This window comes from Rhinopithecus bieti, unplaced genomic scaffold (genome assembly GCF_001698545.2).
Source record: "Rhinopithecus bieti isolate Rb0 unplaced genomic scaffold, ASM169854v2 scaffold_73779, whole genome shotgun sequence".
Lineage (NCBI taxonomy): Eukaryota > Metazoa > Chordata > Mammalia > Primates > Cercopithecidae > Rhinopithecus > Rhinopithecus bieti.
In genome coordinates, this window is record NW_016827146.1 from 1 (window position 1) to 7,325 (window position 7,325).

Sequence of the window (7,325 nt, forward strand, 5' to 3'; positions counted from 1 at the left end):
AAACCAAAACACTCCAAACCTGTGAATCTTGGAATCTTAGATTTGTTCTAGGTTGACATGGGTTTTGGAATCATAATTTTATTAGTTTATTTTTTAATTTACATAGAGTAAAACTGACCTTCTGCAGGGTATGGTTCTATCAGTTTTGACAAATACATAAAGTTGTGTAGCCAACACCACAATTGTGATACAGAAGAATTCTATATATATCACCCCCCACCATCACCAAATCTCCTCATTCTGCCTTTTTATAGTCAACCCCTCTTTTCACTCTCAGGCTCTGGCGACCACTGACCTGTTGGAATTGTATTAATCTGTTTTTCTCCAGTGTATCCATTCATGCAACAACCATTTGTTGATAATCTATGCTGAGCTCCATTTTAGGTGCTAGGGATGAAATGATGAACAAGACTGACATAGAAGTTTCCATCTAGAAACAAGATAATAAGCAGTAGGAAATCAGTAATTCCAAGTTGTGGCAAATGCTGTGTAAAGAACAGAAATATTTCTGTGATAACAGATATCCAAAGGCGAAGTCTTTTTTTTTTTTTTTTTTTTTTTTTGAGACAGAGTCTTGCTCTGTTGCCCAGGCTGGAGTGCAGTGGCGCAATCTCGGCTCACTGCAAGCTCCACCTCCCGGGTTCACGCCATTCTCCTGCCTCAGCCTCCCAAGTAGCTGGGTCTACAGGCGCCCGCCACCGCGCCCAGCTAATTTTGTGTATTTTTAGTAGAGACGGGGTTTCACCGTGTTAGCCAGGATGGTCTCAATCTCCTGACTTCGTGATCCACCCGCCTCAGCCTCCCAAAGTGGTGGGATTTCAGGCATGAGCCACCGCGCCCGGCCGAAATCTATTTTATTTACCATTAAGAAGGTTGCTCTGAGAAGGCAGCATGTAATTTGAGGACTGGAACAGGTGTGTGAGGTGGGTGAGGGGTGGGGACACATGGGGTAATCATTCCAGGCGGAGGGCATAGTATGTACCAAAGACAGTTGGGAGTCTAGTGAGTGAAGGGAGCAATGGCATGAGGTGCTGTGGATAGACAGGCAGAGCCTCACTAAGGTGTGTGTACTTCATTGCATTGCAGTGAGAAGCCATTGAATTAGGATGGGGCTTTAATGGGGATGGTTTGGTTGATGTTTTGAGCTCTGTGTAGAAAATCTGTGGTAGACGAGTAAGAATGGATACAGAGGACCACTTGATTTGCAGCCACCATCCAGTTGACTGTTAATGGAAGATTGGGCTTGGCAGCAGCTGTGGAGATGGAGAAGGGATGGATTTGAAATATATTTTAGAAGTATAAGCAACAGGACTAAGTGTTTAATTAGATATGGGTAAGGGGCTGGTGAAGGAAAAGGGGAATCAAATGTGACTCTCAAGATCGTGCTTGAACAACTGGGTGGGCGATGCTATTTACTAACATGAGTGAACTATTGAGAGAGAAACAAGTTTGTATTGGAAAATTTAAAAGCTGGGGTTTTGGACAGGCTGAAATAGAGAAACCCATCAGACGTCCTTTTGGAGATGTGACGCCCCTAGATGGAGATATGCATGTAGAATTCAGAGAACTCGGAGCTGGAGAGAGAAATTTGTGTCATCATTTAACTCTTATTCATTATATCATAAATATATAATTTAAATATATTTATTGTTAATATATTTTGACATATTAACATTAATATAAAATCTGTATTGTTAACAGTTTATTCACTGATATTTATTGAGGGCCCACTGTGAGGGAGACTTACTGAGGGAATGGAGGTATGATGGTGCGGGCAAGCCTATATGATCTGAGGCAGGCTGGCAGTAGTCACACAGATATGTGTAAAATTTAAGGGACCTCAGTACCACAAAGGAGAGGGTTCCATGAAAGGGCACGAGAGGAAGATTTGACTAAATCTGGGTGGAGGTGAGGGTCAGGAAAGGCTTCCCTGCACATTAAAGAATGAGGAAGTGGGAGAGGATATCAGATTAAGGAAAGAACATGGATAAAAGTTGGTGTGGTAGAAGACCAGAGATTTTGGTTCTCAGATGCATTGTGATTCCAATTTAGAAGTCCAGAAGGGCATCCCAGGAGCATCTCAAGCACTTCAGGCAATTCACATTCCTTCAGCAAATATTCGTTGAGCACCTGGTGTGTGCCTGAGATTCTTTCAGGTGTTGGGAATTCAGTAATTAATGTACAAAGGTTCTTTCCCTCGTGAAGCTTGTTTCTGGTGGGGCTGATTCAGGAGGGTCACAAATTCCAGGCACATCTTCAGAAGGATTGACTAAGAGATGTTGGCCTGGAACAGAGCCATGAAGAGTGCCAGCATTTAGAGCTCTAAAGGAGCAGAAGCAGCAGCAAAGACCCTAGAGCAAGTGGCTAGTGAAGGAAAAAGAGAGAAAAGGGGTGCTTGTAGCAAAAGCTAAGGGAGAAAACTGATTCCAGATGGCAAAGCTAATGAATGGCCAGCTAGGTTTAGTGGTGCTGAGGGGTCAGGTAGAATAAAAACAGAACAGTCCCCCTTCAGCTTTACAACATGGCAGCATTGAGAACTTTTACCAAACCAGTTTTATCTGAATAGTGGAAGTAGAAAACAGATTGAATTGCTTTAAGGAGTGTCTGGGAAGTGAAAACTGACAAAGTGAGAAGATATTGGCAATTGAGAAGTGAAAAATTGCTGGTGACTTTGGAGAAATTTGCCTTCAGTTTGGGACTTCATTATTGTCCTGCAGCAAAGAGTCTTCTGTTAGTGGTAAAAGTATTTAACTTATTTTTGCCCAACTTGTCTATCTAAAAGGAAGAAAGTAGTAATACATTAAAAGATTGAGATTGCTGAGGATGAAATGGGGTAGTATATGCATGCAGTGGATGCTCACTAAAAATAAGGGCTTGCATTTATAGTGTTTTAAGTTTGCCAGTCTCACTCTACCTGACATAAAATTTTCAGTAATTATCTTATTAAATGCCAAGTAAAATTTGAATTATTGTTAACTGATACTCAAGGGAGGAAATAGAGTAAGTTAAGCAAATTGCCCTAATAACGCTGCTCATAAGCCATGGCCCTCGGATAATTTGAATCCATATTTGCTGTGGTTTGGACATGGTTTGTTTGTCCCCATCAAATCTCATGTTGACATTTGATGGTTAGCATGGTGATATTGTAGGTGGGGCCTAGTAGGAGATGTCTGGGTTATAGGTATGGATTCCCTCATAAATAGCTTGGTGCCATTCTCATGAAACTAGATTGTTTCTCAGGGGAATTGATTAGTTCCTGCAAGAGTGGGTTGCTAGAAAGCCAAAACACCTCTTTGCACGTGTCTGCTTCCTCTTTGACCTTCTCAAACATATTTTAATGGAGCACAAAAGCCCTTGAGGAAATCCAAGCAGATGCCAGTGCCATCTATCTTGTAAAGCCAGCAGAACTTTGAGCCAAAATAAACCTCTGTTGTTTATTAACTACCCAGCCTTAGCTATTCCTTTATAGCAATGCAAAATGGACTAAGACAACATCTGTTGACTTGGTTCTGTGCTGTGTTTGCTCCACTTGGTGTTGTAATTTTATTCCTCTATAAGAATTGTATCTGTTTAAGTGGAGGCTGAGTGTTCATCTACTTTGTATCCCCATACTACCATTGCATTTAGCCCAGTGCCTGGCACAAAGTTTTCAGTTGTGATACGAAATTTCTCAGCCCTTGGCCCAACCTTCTTGGGCTGCTCTCGTTTTTGAAGCTCCAGTTTATATTCAGGAGAAATGCTTTGGACTTCAGACCCCCAAACTAATTCATGTACACATATCATCAGTGGAGAAAGTGGGACAGAGTAAGGGGTGGAGATACCTCTTGAACATTACAGTAGAAATGGTATGATATTAGCAGAAAATTAATATGTGCACATCTTGTGCTGATAAATAAGTACTCTAACATTATAAGGAAGCAAATAAAACTGATCATTGCTAGGTGACGTATTATATATATAGTATATAATGTAAAAATGCATATATAGTGTATGTTGTATATAATTGAATATTGTATGTTATATACAATGTACATCTATATATCTGTAGATATCTATGCTTGTGTATTTTTTTCCTCCAAAATGAAATAATTTTGCCATCAGAGAGTACCAAGTAGAAATATTCCCAGGAGGGTATAAGATTGGGATGCAGTCTCAGAACCCATTAAAGAGCCTGGGGACAGGTGGACTGTAGGAGTCCTGTGGAGAGCTTAAAAGCTGTCTCTTACCTCTTGAAAGAAAGGACTGTGAGGGGTGAAGTAAACTGACTCGGTGTACATCTCCCTGGGATATTACTTACTGACTTTTAGGTATTACCTAGGACATGTATGTACGAAATGTTCCAGAATCATGCTTGGCTACATTATTTCCCTGTACTGGCAAAAGTGACCTGCAGAAGTTGTGCATCCTGGGTCCTTGCTAGAACCCAGATGAATGTTGCTTGGGAATTGGAGAGGGAAAAAGGAAACAGAGCACTCCCAAATTCTTTCCCAAATCTCTTGGATTGAAACATCTTAAATTGCCATTTTTATATGTCCAAGATGGTCAAATAGTAACCATTTCACACAGCTCAACCAAAAAGTATGATCCAGCTACTACACAGATGTGGACATTGGAAGGCCTTCTTGTTGGTTGAAAGCCTGGCCAATTGGTAGACATCTGGGGCTGTATATTAAGGCGCCTTGATTTTGTGAGCCAGAGCAAAGGCATTCTTGTTCCTGTCTCTATTTGAATAGTATCTTTGGTGAGAGAGTGCCAGCATCATCTATTTATTACCCTTCATGCTCAGTGACTATGTGAAAAGAAAGGAAAAGACCTTTAAAGCTGGGGTGATTGTCTAGACAGTCCTAAAATAGCTGCTCCAGGTGCAAAGGAAGCCATAAAATGCAGACAAAGCATGAGGCTCCTTTGGCAAAAATACAGTGTGTTTGAACTCTCATAGGCTCCCTGTAAATTATGAAGTAGAAAATGCCCAGGAGACTAGATTCCAATAATTATGATCATTAGTTATTTTAAATTACCACCACTTACTTTACACAGAGGCATTCTCTGTGTGCTAAATTATATTAAAATATTTTTTAAATAATTATTTGAATAATTCAAAGCTGAAATATTCCAGACTGAACTGTTTAGCAGGCTGAAACACCTGTGCAAGCTTTAATTCAAAATATGCAGAGAACTGACTTCATTTTTCACTCCACTGTGGAGGTCTTATAATACAAAACAAGAACAAAACCTTCAGCAGGAGCCCATGCCCCCTGGGTCTGTGCCCTCTTGCCCTCTACTTTGTCCTGTGTCTACCCACTGTGCTCTCAAGGTCCATCATGGCCCTACCCTGCTCCACTCCAGCCGTGTCCTCTAGGGGATCACTGCCACCTTTTACCTAGGCCTCCCCACCATGACCTCTGCCAGAGCCAGCTGCTTGTGGGCCCATGTGGAAATGAGACCTCCAGATCCCATCCTGGGAGTCACAAAAGCCTTTGAAAGGGACATCAATAGCAAAAAGATGAATCTGGGAGTTGGTGCCTACTGGGATGATAAGAGACCCAGTTAGATTACCGTAAAAAATTTAGACAATAGCAAAGACTTGGAACCAACCCAGANAACATCATTCTCAGCAAACCATCACAAGAACAGAAAACCAAACATCGCATGTTTTCACTTATAAGTGGGAGTTGAAAAATGAGAACACGTGGACATAGTAAGGGGAACATGTAGGTGATGGGTTGATGGGTACAGCAAACCACCATGGCATGTGTATACCTATGTAATAAAACTGCACATTCTGCACATGTACCCCAGAACTTAAAATATAATTTTTTAAAAAATTTAGACAAGGAATACTTGCCCATTGGGGACAAGCTGAATTTTGCAAGGCATCTACAGAACTAGCCTTGGGTGAGAAGAGCAAAGTGTTGAAAAGTGGCTAGTCTGTCACTGTGAGAATCATTTCTGGAACTAGGGCCTTAAGGGTTGGAGCCAGTTTTATGCAAAGATTTTAAAATTTTGAAGACAGAGATGTCTTTCTGCCCAAACCACCCTGGGGAAATCACACACCAATCTTCAGGGCAGCTGGCATGCAACTACAAGATTATTAATACTATGACCCCAAGACTTGCAGTTTTGACTTCACGGGAGCTATGGAGGACATTTCAAAATACCAGAGCAAAGTGCTCTTCTCCTGCATGCTTGGGAACCTCATGCAAAGCAGTGGAAGGAAATAATAATAGTGGTAAAGGAAAAGAATCTCTGCATTCTTTGATATGGTCTACCAAGGCTTTGCCAGTGGTGATGGTAACAAGGATACCTGGGCTCTGTGCAACTTCATTGAACGGAGCATTAATGTTTGTCTCTGTCAATCATATGGCAAGAACATGGGCTTTATATGGTCAGCATATGGGAGCCTTCACTGTGATCTGCAGACAGTGAATGAAACCAAAAGAGTGGAGTCAGTTGAAGATCCTGATCTGTCCCATGTATTCCAACCCTTCTCTCAATGGGGCCTGTATTGCCTCTACCATTCTGAACAGCCTGGGTTTGTGAAAACAATAGTTGCAAGAAGTGAAAATCATGGCCAACTGCATTATTAGCATGCAGACTCAGCTGATCTCCAACTGCAGTAAGGAGAGTTCCTCGCACATCTGACAACACATGACTGACTAAATTGGCATGCTTTGTTTCACAAGGCTAAAGCCTGAACAGGTGGAGAAGTGAACCGAGGAGTTTTCCATCTATATGACAAAGGATGGCTGCATCCCTGTGGCAGGGAGCACCTCCAGTAACATGGATAATCTTGCCTATGCCATTCACCAGGTCACCAAGTAATGGCCCTGGTGTGAGAAAACAGATACAACTTTTCTGTCTTCAGCTGCTGCTACCATGAGCTTCACATGGAGGATAAATAAGGGAGGGTAGATGGTGGTGAGTAGATCTTTTTTCTTCAATCACAGTGCATAATACGGGGTGATTGAATGCATTTCTTAGAAAAGAACATGTAGCGACACTGGGCAGAGGCGTCTGTGGCTGATATCTGGAACTTTGTGACTCTAAACCAAACTCTCCCCTATCTTTTATCTCCAACTTTTCCGAAAGGGTTTACATGTGTGAGAAACTCATAACACCAACAAACCTGTCAATTATACCACTGCAATATTTCAGAAGCTTTAACTGAAGCATCTTATGGTGTCAGGGGTTCTTCATGAGAAATAGCACACATTAGAGGCTTTGAGAGAAGACCTAGTTCTGTCATTAACAGTCAGCCTCAAGTTTGTCCTCCCATGATGGAGCAACGTTATCAACAGACCATATTGCAGAAATTGTGCTTTATG

At 41.6% G+C, this 7,325-nt stretch overlaps 1 pseudogene; it reads left to right on the forward strand.

Annotated features, from left to right (window-relative positions):
* Nucleotides 1–5,248: 5,248 nt before the first annotated feature.
* On the forward strand, nt 5,249–6,822 carry LOC108523200 (aspartate aminotransferase, mitochondrial pseudogene; annotated as a pseudogene).
* Nucleotides 6,823–7,325: the final 503 nt, after the last annotated feature.